Genomic DNA, 12,731 nt, shown 5'->3' on the forward strand with positions numbered 1-12,731 from the left:
ACACACACACACACACACACACACACACACACACACACACACACACACACCACACACATGTGATGTGCAACATAGAAGATTGCCATCACATTTGTTCCATCACCTTGTAAAGAAGAAAAAACAACAATTTCACAGTTGCCTACAATTTTAGAATTTCACAGTCGAAGAAGTTAAATGTTGTTTGATGATTATTTACTAGTTATATGAGAACATCTATTCTTATTCTAATTAAAACATCACAATTTTTCATAATTCTTCTGGTACATTTCTAAGAACTCCCTGCAAATTGTACTACTACTGCACAGTAAATGGTATTGCTCAAGTTGCCCTATGATAACTTATACGGGAAAGGCTCTTTCAAGACATGTGGCACACTAAGCCAGATGTAAATGCAACGTGACTCAATATTTTGAAGGATATGTGGCAAGAATTTTCACTTGGACTTACGAGACCATGCAACCTTATTACAAAAGCTTCAAATTACAATCTATTTTTTTCTCAATATTTCGCAGACTACAACAGAAAAACAGGAACTCCCAATGAGATGGAAGGCAACCCCTCCCTACAGGTTTCATACGCCTCATCACACAGCTGTGGTTATGGTTTAGGTATAGAGAGGACACAGTTACACTATCCACTCTTATAGTCACCATATGTGGCAACATGACTTCAACAAACCTCCAACCATGTGCCAGCAGCCCTTAACCACATGCCATATAGGCAGTGTGACTGAGGCCGTAACCACTTTCAAGTCAACCATAAACACATAATATACAGAGTGCCAGTGCAGACCCCAAAATCAAGAAACCACTTTTCAAATATGAGCAAACCGAGAGCTCGTGGCTGAACACATTGGCCCTTCAGAGTACAGTTTTCAAAGAGATATGATTATATATTTCAAACTTTCAGCTAAGTAGGCTCTAATTGTATCACTGCACTATAATTATCATTTCACTTCAAAAGTATGCTAGTGTGGCCTGAAAAAGGTCAAATGAAACCTTTGAGAAAATATAACTATAATCATGCCAGTGCCCAAAATGTTTTCATGAGAAAATAATGCTTTTCATGCTCATGGCATATATTATTGTAGTAATAAGAAAAATTGCATGTGGGTATTATCTATCATCCTCCATCTATGTCCATCACAAATATATTTCTGTGGTTTTCCAGTTTGCATGGTGACTCCGTTCAAGAGCAAGACAAGGCTTTTCATGTAAATTTACATTACATAGCCGATAAAACTGAGACACTTGACCTACATTATGTATGGCTGTACTGAGGCATGACATTGTGCCTCCCCCATGAAGACAGAGTAGCTAATTCTAACACAACTTCTCCTTTTCAGTCTTGAAATATTAAAGCATTCATGCATCAATAAATCATATACATAGTAAACATTTTGATACAGGTATGATATTACTTTATCTAAATCTAGTGACGCCTTTTGTAAATGAAATGGGGCAAAAGACAGATACAATAAAAAAGAAAAACAAGCTCTTGCAACGAGGTGTTAACTACACCCATGACTGTTGAAAACGCCCTTACACTGAAAATATAACTTCAAATGAAATGGTAACCACAAAATACGTACGTCTAAACCACAAATGTCTGTGTGTGTGTGTGTGTGTTTGTGTACGTGTGTGTGTGTGTGTGTGTGTGTGTGCGTGTGTGTGTGTTTAAAGTGATAAACAGGCCTTGTAGGCTTTTGCTGTAGGGGGTATGAACGATATTGTGCTTGTGCCCTCAAGTCAGTCCAGTCACATCCACCAAGTTACTGTCACCATTGTCTTTTATATTGGCTTAGCCTATAGCAGTGTGCTCTGGGTGAGAGAGCATGAAGACAGGTCACCCAACATACAGGCAATTACAGTTACTAATTTACCTGCTCTGCATGTCTTTGGACAGAGGGAGGGAACATATGCCATCATGCAAACTCCACTCAAAACCCCCCCCCAGCCAGGTAAGTGGGATTTGAACTCATCACCTGTGAAACTGTATGAATGCAGAGGGGTGTGGGGGCTCAGAAAGTTTATTGATGTGTAATTTAATAAAAATAGGTGGCTGCGTAACTAGTAGCTTCGGTGGTTGTTTTTAATATAATCATATCACAATATATATGTGTTGCCACTGTGTGTATGTGGAACTGTATTCTTGGTAGCTCTTTGTTTACTTTCGGACTTCCCTATTTTTAACACAAAAATACTATCAATTGTGGGTATAGTAATGTGTCAAACAATACATCCATATTTCTGCAGTGTTGCAGACTTATGGAAAATATGCATAAAGCAATCAAGAAATCTGTGAGATTCATATCTGCTTTTGAGTACAGCTCTGATACTTGCTGCTTAGGTCCGAGCACATGTTTCATGGAGAAACAACAGTCTGCAGGTTTTCATTGCAACCAAAACTTCCAATAACTGATAAGCTGTTATGGTTTGAATTTGCAAACAAATTTCCTACTTGCATCCACTGCTCTATCAGCCCCTTTCACAATACACACAGCCACTTGATTCATTGTTAATATAAAAACATTGATTAGTTGAACTTTAAACATTTGGGGACACCACCCTTCCTGTTGTGGATCTTTCAACTCCTATTGTGTGTTGTAGGCAACCAACTAATATCAGAACTGCGTAATAAAGGGATAAATAAGACGGTTAAAACGGTCTGTGTAAAAATGTGATTGCAATTACGTGCAATTTGTTGAAGAACTGACTTGATGTGACCTGAATGGAAATGGTGATTCAAATATCATGGTTGAGTTTACTGGTAACAATATATGATATATGAATATACAATGACACCATCTGGCCAATTGGTGCAATTTATGAACCAACTTATTTGGTTCGATATTTGGGGGTTGTTCGAGTCTAGACTTACAGTCAAGAATGACTGCTTGGCAAGTGAGTCAACAGTGAGCAGTCAACATCTGGTGGCCACCAAGCAGTATTACAGCCATTTTCCTGTCAAGAGGATCGCATACAGCATCAAAGTGAGCCTGCTGGAAGATGCTAAAAAGCTAACAGAAATCATGAAATGTGACAGTATTGTTTTCAACTTCAGAGAATTGTAATTATTTCAGTGGATGGCAAGTATGGCTTAATAAAACATAAATTGGAATAATTCTGTTAAGAATTCTTCACCTTTGTAAAGTTTGGATCATTAATTTTGCAATTCACACTCAAGCCTTTTTGAAATCTCAGTTTCTTTATATAAAATGAATTTATACCAAAATTCACACTGACTTATTGAGGTCTATAACACTTAAAAGAATCATAGCTAGGCAGTGAGCTTAACTCACTTACAATAAAAGAGGAAGACAGTTAAACATACTGACAGCAATGGTGAAATTGGAAAAACTTGGACAAAACAGAACAAATTTAATGATAGTCAAATCAGAAGATAATTAAATACCACTAAATATGCAATAAACAATGGTTAGACTACAGGCAATTTAAAATATGAATTATGTTAGTACAGTACAAAGAAACTGGATTTACAAAAGGGTGGGTTACCTTAAACTTTAAATGGTCCCATGTCAGGAAGAAACAAATATCACAGGTGAAAAATCAACATTAGGTCCCCAAAGAGTACAAAATAATTAATCTAGTAAATATACACAGAGTCCAATAGAGTGAGAGTAACGAGTAAAAAAAGACATAGGCCTTACAATGAGCCAAACAATAGCTAATTTAACATTTACTTAAAATGTTAGCCTCAGACAACTAGCATTAGTAAGCAGCAAACTGATACAACTAAATTAGGATGTGATAAAGCAACATTCACAAAATCGCTATTATAAAAAGAGCACGTACATATGATTCTGCGATCTATAATATGGTACATTTGTGGGAGTAAATAAATGATATCCGTCAATATTTGTTTGGTCAAAATGGTGGCTCTAACAATGTCAGTTAAACTGCCATAAATTCTGCCGGTGGTTGTTGGTACTAGCAACAGAATGTTCAACCGAAGCTGCTCGTGGCAGAAAACCGCCCATGAACTAATATAAAAGGGCACCCAGCTGCTGTAATGTCATTTTTCAACTTAAAGAAATCAAATCTGCGTACATCCCCTGAGTTGGTATGCCTCCTCTTCCAGATGATCTAATTGGGGCCAACCTGTAGTAACCACCACGCAAATCCTGCAGAGGGCGCTGTTCTTTAACAATTGCCCCAAAGCAACAGGGTGCCTTCATTGTATAGAATCTGGCTTGTGCCTTTTTCCTCAACTTTTTTTTTTTTCACTGCTCACACTGCTGCTGTTATTTAGGCAGAGAAAGGAAGTAGCGACAGGCTAGCTGGTTAGCCGGTCTGAAACCCACACAGTCTGTCAGGAAAGATTGGACTTTTGAGCCTGTTTTATCTCAGAGACTGCTCTTCTTTATTTAATACAAGCGTATAAGTAGGCTTCGGTTTTTTTGTTGGTTCGTTTTATTTTCTTTCCGCCCCGGTTTGAAACCTTCAAACTGACTCAACTCTAAGCTTTGTCTGTCTGGGGCTCCACCGTTGTTAGCCTGCTTGATGTAAGTCAGTCGTGGTTTCATCAAAGGAGAAGAAAAACCCAAAAACCGAAAAGTTGCGACTTGATTTTCATTTATTTGTTCACCAGTTGGTTGAATCGCGGGGAACGCAGTTAAGGATTACACCGAGACAATGAGAAAATCAGCCGGGAAAGGTACGTTAAATACTATTTGCTTGAGCACTTCGCTTTGTACGAGCCTGTTCTTTAAAGCAGAAGTTTACACGGCTGTGTGATGAATTTGACCAATAATTTAGTTAATTGTTGTCGACTGATTTGGGTTTTAGTTTTATAGCTACCAGACAGTTCATTGCCAGAGCTGTTGTAAGAAGTTATGGTTAAGTAGCTAGTCAGTGAATATCTCCGCCTAATTTTAACCCTATGTTCTATTGCAAGTAGTGTTTCATGCCCCATTTTAGCCTGCACAGCCGCCCTGTCTAACTGTAATGATAATAGGTGATAACAGCTTGTCGCCTGTTTGGTCACTGACACACAGTAGCATAGTTGCATCCAGTGTGTGAATGAGCTGAGAATGTAGGCTGACTTGTTGCAGTGCAGTGTCCCCAGGCCTGGAGCATAATGTGGCTAGCTTACATGTCAGTGGGTTTTTGTTCGTCGCGGGGGCAAGAAGGCTCACTTAGGTTTCAGAAAAGATCACCACAACATTGAGTTTGGTGCAGCAGACTCTAAAGTCCTTGTCTAGAAGGGGGTAACTTAAGTTTATCTAAATTACCAGTGTATCATAACTGTTATTATCAGCCCTCCATGGGGCTCAGTTTATGGATGAGTGCAGCCAGTGATGTGAAGCAGTGAAGGTGAAGTAATAAAATACGTTAATAATGAAGAAACAGATCTACTTAGAACTGGAAGATAGGGTATAGGTATTGTCTGTAACTTTTATCCTGATAACATGACATAGCTTAAATGTTTTAAAAGTATTTATCCTTGACAACAGACTAGACAGCTGCTTTGCATATAACTGACAACTTTCTGAACTTTTTTGACTGGCTGTGTAATATCAGCAGTGACTGTCTCTACTTAGAGTTCCTGTCATTGCGCAGTACTATTGATATAACCCACCCCTGGTTTAGGTTGTTATTGTGCAAAACTACTCTCACCTTAGAAATTTAGAGTTCAACAATTAGAACTAGGACTAGATTTGAAGCCAATATCATGATATTTATAAGGATATTTTCCAGTGTTGATTAATATTACAACATGGCAAATGTATTCAGAATTATATGTGAAATAATTACGGTCATGTTTTGTAGCTGCTTCTTTCATACATTAGCACACTGGCCAAACCTTAACAAAGTCAACCACACAAGCTGCACACTACATGACTAATGTCTGGGTGGTGGAAAAAAGTAATCATACATAGGAACATTAAAATTACACACATATGCACTTCACTTGGAAGTTTCTCTCCCTCTCTCTTTCCCTCTTTCCATTTCTCTCATTTACTCTGGTCTGACTGCAGTTGTGTTCTTCCAGTCGCCCAACTAGAAAATGATTTCATCATGCTGCAGTAATGTATTAACACTTCCTCCTGTCACACTGGCAGCTCCATGGCTCTCTCAGTCACATGGTGTGACACAGGCCTTCAGGAATATTACAGTAAGCTATAGACTATAGAGTGGGACATTATGAATGTTACCTAGGTAATGGTTAAGGGATGTACAGCAAATGTGTTGTCTGTTGTTATCTGGTGTTGTTATCTGGTGACCCTACAAAACAGCAGTGGGTGGGGCATCAGCTTGTAGTGGGCTGGAATAGTGTTTCATTGTTGTTTTATGGGGAAGTTACTGTTTTTAGTTGAATTGAATTTTTTTAATACTGAATTCAATTAGTTTTTATTTATATGTTATTAAACTATTAAGCTACTTAGTTATTTTTAAACAGTTTTGAATTAATTTCTAATGAACTAATAATAACCTTAGCATTAACTAGACATTTCTTTACCACAGCATTGACATATAGTCATTCAAATAACAATAACAAAACAGTCAGTGACAACTTGGGGATAAAAAGAAAACACACCACAGTTCAGCTTTGAATTACAAAGCTTCTGCATTAAATAAAAATGCAAATTAGATCTCATTTATAATAGGAGCACATTCAGACAGCTTTTAAATAAAGTCTTTTAAGACCAAACTCAAGACATTGAGCAGAATGTAGATTGCATTTTAATTTACACAATATATTTGGCCTTGCGTGTTTATTATTTATACCAGAAATTTAATAGATGTCGATAGAGCTAATAATAGAGCATCATAGAGTAATACTGTTCAAATACTGTATGTAATGTAATCAATGTCTGTAAAAGTAATTTATATTTAAACCCCCACCACCACCTTTCTCAGTGGAAACAGGTAAATTGTGTGACAAAAGAGCTGTTGTGGTTGTATGTGTGTGCAGCACCTGTAAGCCTGGCTGTGTAGGGCCTGCCAACTACACTGTGCCGTGGATCAAGCATCAGCATATTGAATATGATCAAGGTCCCCATCTGTCATATTCAAAATCTAATTAACATCCCAATCCTTCAGAGAAAGCTTAAGAGTCAAATCTCTATTTATCAAAATGCTTCCTGTCTCACAGTTTCAGTTATAGTAACTAATATATTTTTACGAATATATTTTTATAGGAGGTGAAGGTATGTCACTGAATACAGATGTTATTCAGACATGAACACATAAGGCTCTCTAAACTAGTAGGAATAGTATCTGAACTGGAGCTGTAATATTATGCAAAATGTGTTGTTTTTTCCCCCACTGAACAGACCTGTCCTGATACCATCAAAAGATTGCAAACAGAAAACCCCTCAAATTATGTTGCAATACAGCCCATTTTATCCTATACCTCCCTAAACACTCAGGCAGTCCACAGAAAGGCTCACTGCCATGTTTGAAAGAAAAGGGCCATATGGCCCCCTGCTAATGGTTTGTACTCTGCAAGCCCCACTGCAGAGCTGACAGTGGTTGAGGACAAGAAGGGGGAGGGGAAAGGAAGACCAATTACATCTCCAGCTCAGCCTTGAGTTGTAATTGGTCTACACATCCTGGCGGATGCAGTTGTGTGAAACTGCGGATGAAAAGATAATTGCCCTAATCATAGCTGGGCCAATATTTCTCAGAGGAGAGATTCAAGGGTTTCCACAGACCGGGCTTTGATATTCAGCTTCATTGTGTTAATTTTCAGCCATCTCACATTGTGTGTTATTAAATATTAATTTCCCCACAGATAACACTGTTAATCAGTCTTATTTCAGCTCAGCTTTATGTGTTTTGCATTTCCACAGGCGTGTTGGTTGTATCTCTAAAGGCAGTGTCCTGTTCACTGTAATATCTCTGTGTTTTTAATAAATAATTAATTAATAATAATTAACCTAAATGTTTAAAATGTATTTTAAAGGCAACAATGTTGAGGTGTTGGCCTGATGGTTATGAAAGGACATTGGCTTATTTTTAGATTGATGTCATGTGAAATTTCATGATCTTAGGACTCTTGTGGTTAGCTTTATATACACATTTTATATATAGCAGATGACTTAAGAGGTGTGGGTGCTGTTGTTGCATTGCAGATAACAAAAGCTACTTTGTGGAGGTTGCAATGGTTCTGCCCCAACAACTCTGTCTAGCATCTATCTTAATTTATGTGGTTTCATGGTTAAATGTGTTGAGGATTTTCTACACTTGCATGGAAATGATTCGTTTCTCACAACTGTTTGCTGAATCATGAGTGAGGGAAAATAGGTCAAATTGGTATATGTAAAATCTCCTATTTTAAAAGATTAAAAACACAAAGAATGGGTGCAAAGTGCCCTATTTCATCTATTTGACTAATTTAAAACCTGAAGATGTTGAGGTTATGACCCCGTTCATGTGAGTCCAATATTAGGCTGTTCTTGTGTTACTGTGTGTGACAGAATAGGGACAGAAGAACAGGATGAGCTATGGTGTGCTGTGGCAGCACAGTGATTTTTAATGAGTCCCTTAGCAGCATGTGTTGTCTCTATACGCAGGTGGTGAACTGGGCTAAGATGATGTAGGCTACCTGTGGAATGACGCAGACACCTGCAGTCCCATGACCCTGCAGTACAGCTTCACTGGGTCAGATAGACCTGCTAGCTCAACTATCTTGACGCAAACACAATGTGTTTTTCATCAATTAACTTACCATGTGTTTTTCAAGAGACGGACAAAGTTTAATTATCTCAACTCAAGTTTTTTTTTTAGTGTGGATTAAAGTAGAAAGAATGCATTGCTGAATACACACAAATTGCATGGTGACTAAGACATAGATTTTTCATTATGCTACATTATTTTTAAAACATGGACCTGTAAATGTTGAGAAAGAAGTGTTGAGATAGCTTGCTGCTACACGAGAGATAGTGATGGGCTCGTTGCCAACTGCAAGAAAAGTCAGACATGTAGAGGCCTGTATTTCTATTTGCCTGTGGCCTCATCAGGAAGATGTCTGTATCAGTCTATTAGTTAACAATGCTGCTCAAGAATACTAGGATGGGCTAGGCTAGGTGTCATTCTGCCTTTTGTTAACCTGTGATCTGGTTCAGGTGATAGTATTATAATTTCAGGACAGCAGAATCCAAGATCGCGTATCTCTCAGCCGTTGAGAGAGTTTTGTCTTCATATCTCCACATCACAGATGTTGACAGCTGATTGAATGGGATGTGATGGATAAAAACTAAAAAATTCTCATCAATGTCACCCTTTCACTCAGTAAAGAAAGCTGGGTAGGTGCTTGGACACAGAAGAAGGGATGAATGGAAATAAGGTCAGAAAGGAGAAATGGGACACCAGTAAGTGCGCATATGCGTGTGCCTTTTGTGTATATACAGTGCGTCAGCTCTTAGTCCAATAATGTGAGAGGAATGCTCCTGGGTCCGCCTTTCTGTGGTGATAGATGGGGAGAAAAAATAGCCTTGCGCTCTGCAGAAAGCCTCTAACCGAGCTTTGCAGTGTGGATTTGCAATGACCTGTATTTTGTAGAGACTGGACCAGATGGAGAAAGTCTGTGTGAGTAGACGAAAAGAGGCATAGAGAAAGGGAGAGTGGTGGGGTTTAAAAATCATCAATTCCACAAACTCCTTGGTAACTTTCATTGCGGCAAACAGAATTTATGGGCTTTATAAATAGATCCAGCTGTAATGATAGGGTATAAGTGAGGAAAAAGCAGTCCGAATGTTTAGGGATGGCCTACTTACAGTGCATTTGTTTGTTGTGCCGTAGTCTTCGTTGCAAAGCCCAAATACATCACGTCAAGATGATTGGGATCAAAGCTTGATTGTGATGATTATGATTGTACCAACCCTGCTTGTTTAGATTCTGATTAGGCACAGTTATAAGCCCAGCAAAGTTTTAACTAAAATATACAACTAAAGAATTTTCCACAGTGAAGTGAAGAATGGTCTGTCGACACCATAAAAGAAAAGTTTAAACCCTCTTTCGTGCAGATCGAGCACACAGATTTCATATGGCATTTAACAGGTTGAACTCTACATATTACATCTTTGTTGCTCATTGTTTTGGGTAGTAACCCTCAGCAGTGTGTACATTATCTTTTGTCTTTCATCACATTCAAATGTATGGAGCGTAAAGTGAGAGGCAGTCCCGATTTTCCAAAGGATTTCAGCTTTTTGACTCATTAGCAGTTCATGTTGAAAGGACAGTTGTACTTTTTTTTGACATGAATGGGAGAGAGCTACTCGCCACTAGTGATATTGATACATGGGTTTTAAATCCAGCAGTGACTTCTGTGGTTGGAGATATCCCAGTGAGAGCCTGCAACTTGTCAGCCAAAAATGAGCAGCAGCCGCACAGGGCCACTAAACAAAAAAATTCAGCTACAACAACACACAGAAACTGTCCGCAATAGATTATGACATATTTTGCAAGATTCTACTTTTTGATTTTCTTGTCAGACACATCTGGAAACTACTCTTTGTTTTTTCAAGTGTAGCATGTTTCATGCATCAATGTTACTACTGGTCAACAACTAAGCCAGCTGTTTCCAAAAAAAAAATTTGAAGATTCAGTCTGCTACCCACCCCCTCAGCTGTAGTCACCCTCAGGAAGTGCACTGTGTGTGTGTGTGTGTGTGTGTGTGTGTGTGTGTGTGTGTGTGTGTGTGTGTGTGTGTGTGTATATATACACAGATTGAGTAGTTGATGGCTGTGGTGAGTGCTATAACCTCCCCCTCCATCCTCTCTGCGGTCACTGATCCTGTCCCTTGGCTCTGGATTATGGGCAGAGAAAGGGCACACCCTGAGGCTCAATTTGCTGTTGCGCTTCACCGTGGCCCAGCTCTGAAGGTGACCTCAGACATAGCTAACTAGGGCCAGACTGATGCGCTATGTTGAGTGTATCTATCATTTTTATTTACCCATATGTCTGTCATAATTACATCCCCGTCAGATCCTCCTGCAGTTGTCAGAAAGTGGCCATAAGAACATTTTGCAGTCTGTTTTTTGGCCAAACCGGACATGCTTGTATTATTGTGATATCTAAAACACTGCCTCCAACAAGCAGATTCGAAACAACCCTCATGTAACTCTTCCCACCTGCTTTATTTATCTCTTTAGTCAAACCACAGATGCTCCACAGTTGCCATGTGTAACTGACTGTGAATTCCTGAATTGCTTTAAGTAGTTGAAGTTATCTTAGTGAAGTTAAAGAATTACCTTCTGAAAAAACATGAACTCCTGCCTGGATGACAGAGATAAATATGCACATTGTGTGATGACTATGTTATGACCAAGGAAATTAAAGTTCTACCTATGATCACTATTTGTTTTAACTTATTAAAACACCCTGCATTTGCATTTCCCATACGGGGGAGAAAAGAGATTTAAAGGTTCTATAAAGGGAACGAGTCAGTAACTAATATATTACTTAGTCCACCAAAGTTTTAAAGGCATATATTTGCACAAATTGGGCTGGACTCATTTACATCTTGGTTCAAGAGTCATGGACAAGTTTAAGTAAATAGACCTTAGCGCCATTCCTTACTCCCAGCTTTTGAAATGACGTGAGGAAAAAGTGAATAATCTCAGCCAGGCAAGGCGGTAGAGGTGACAAATCATTCCCATTATATGTGCCAGGGTAGAAGCAAGCCACTGTGTTACAGAGGACACTGGATGTCACATTGTTGGACTAGTGAATACAAGGTCAACATAGAACTACTTGAAGCGCATGTTTGTCACTGTAATTGTTTATTAGACAATAAAATAAAATGTTCTACGTTCATAACATATTGTTACTGTGACAATGAGAAAAATCACATTCACAAAAGAGAGTATGGCGTCTACTCCACTTTACTCATATTATTGCTTTGATTATTGTTTGATCAGGTTTTATGTGTTCATGTAAATGTAGCTATGAACATAACCCTTTATAACAATTTGTGTTCAGCATTAGAGTTGAACTCTGTGCGCAGACTGTAGCCCAGTCTCACCACTGGATGCCTGAGGGGCTGTGGAGAGTGACAAGAGAAGTGAAAGAGTAAAATCAAAGCACAAAAGAAAAGAGAGAGGCACAGATGGGGAAAGAGATGGAAAGAAAGAGACAAGCTGAGGGTAGAGGGAAAGAGAGATGGAGCAGGAACAGTAGACCTTGGCTCTATGTTCTGTGTTGGCTGGGCTCTGCTCTGCTATGTTTGTTTTTGCTCTATTTTTACCATGCAGTCTGACTCTGGTCACTGATGAATGACTCCATATGTAAGTTACATTTCATCTGACAGAAATCATTCAGGATTTCTGGCTCAGGTGAGAGAGGGGGAGTGTTAAGACACATTTGATCTGTGTGGAGGAAAAGAAAGCGACAGTAATAGTTGTCCTTTTTTTTTTTAGAAAATATCTTCAGTGGTGTTTTCTTTTTAATGAAAATAGTTTTTTTTAAGATACTCATATGACATTGCTCATCATTAGTTTTATTCTTTTCTTCTGTTACTGTACAGTTCACTTGATTTAAAACAATGTAGATGGATAGATTTAGGAAAAGGTCGTCCTAGATGAACAAATTATCCTTTCTAAGATGCTTATCATGGACACGTTGGTGTGTGAATCTGCCAGGCCACCCAAACATCATCAGGACGCACCACACGAAAGATGTTTTCAGTGGATTATACTATCTACTCTACATATAATCTTAGATTACGCCTTTCCCCCTTTGTTACTCCTTTTCATTACGCAT

General features: G+C 38.6%; 1 protein-coding gene across 1 annotated transcript in view; it reads left to right on the forward strand.

The window, feature by feature from the left end:
- The first annotated feature begins 4,256 nt into the window (after window positions 1–4,256).
- The window catches only part of myo9bl (myosin IXb-like), a 55,659-nt gene continuing 47,184 nt past the window's right edge, over window positions 4,257–12,731 (forward strand). Inside the window, exon 1 of the mRNA XM_087172263.1 lies at window positions 4,257–4,677. The gene's annotated coding sequence lies outside the window, so the exon portion shown is untranslated. The remainder of the gene's footprint in view (window positions 4,678–12,731) is intronic.

Source organism: Seriola lalandi, unplaced genomic scaffold (assembly GCF_002814215.2).
Source record: "Seriola lalandi dorsalis isolate HSWRI2012SDOR001 ecotype SW California unplaced genomic scaffold, Sedor1 jcf7180002052130, whole genome shotgun sequence".
NCBI lineage: Eukaryota > Metazoa > Chordata > Actinopteri > Carangiformes > Carangidae > Seriola > Seriola lalandi.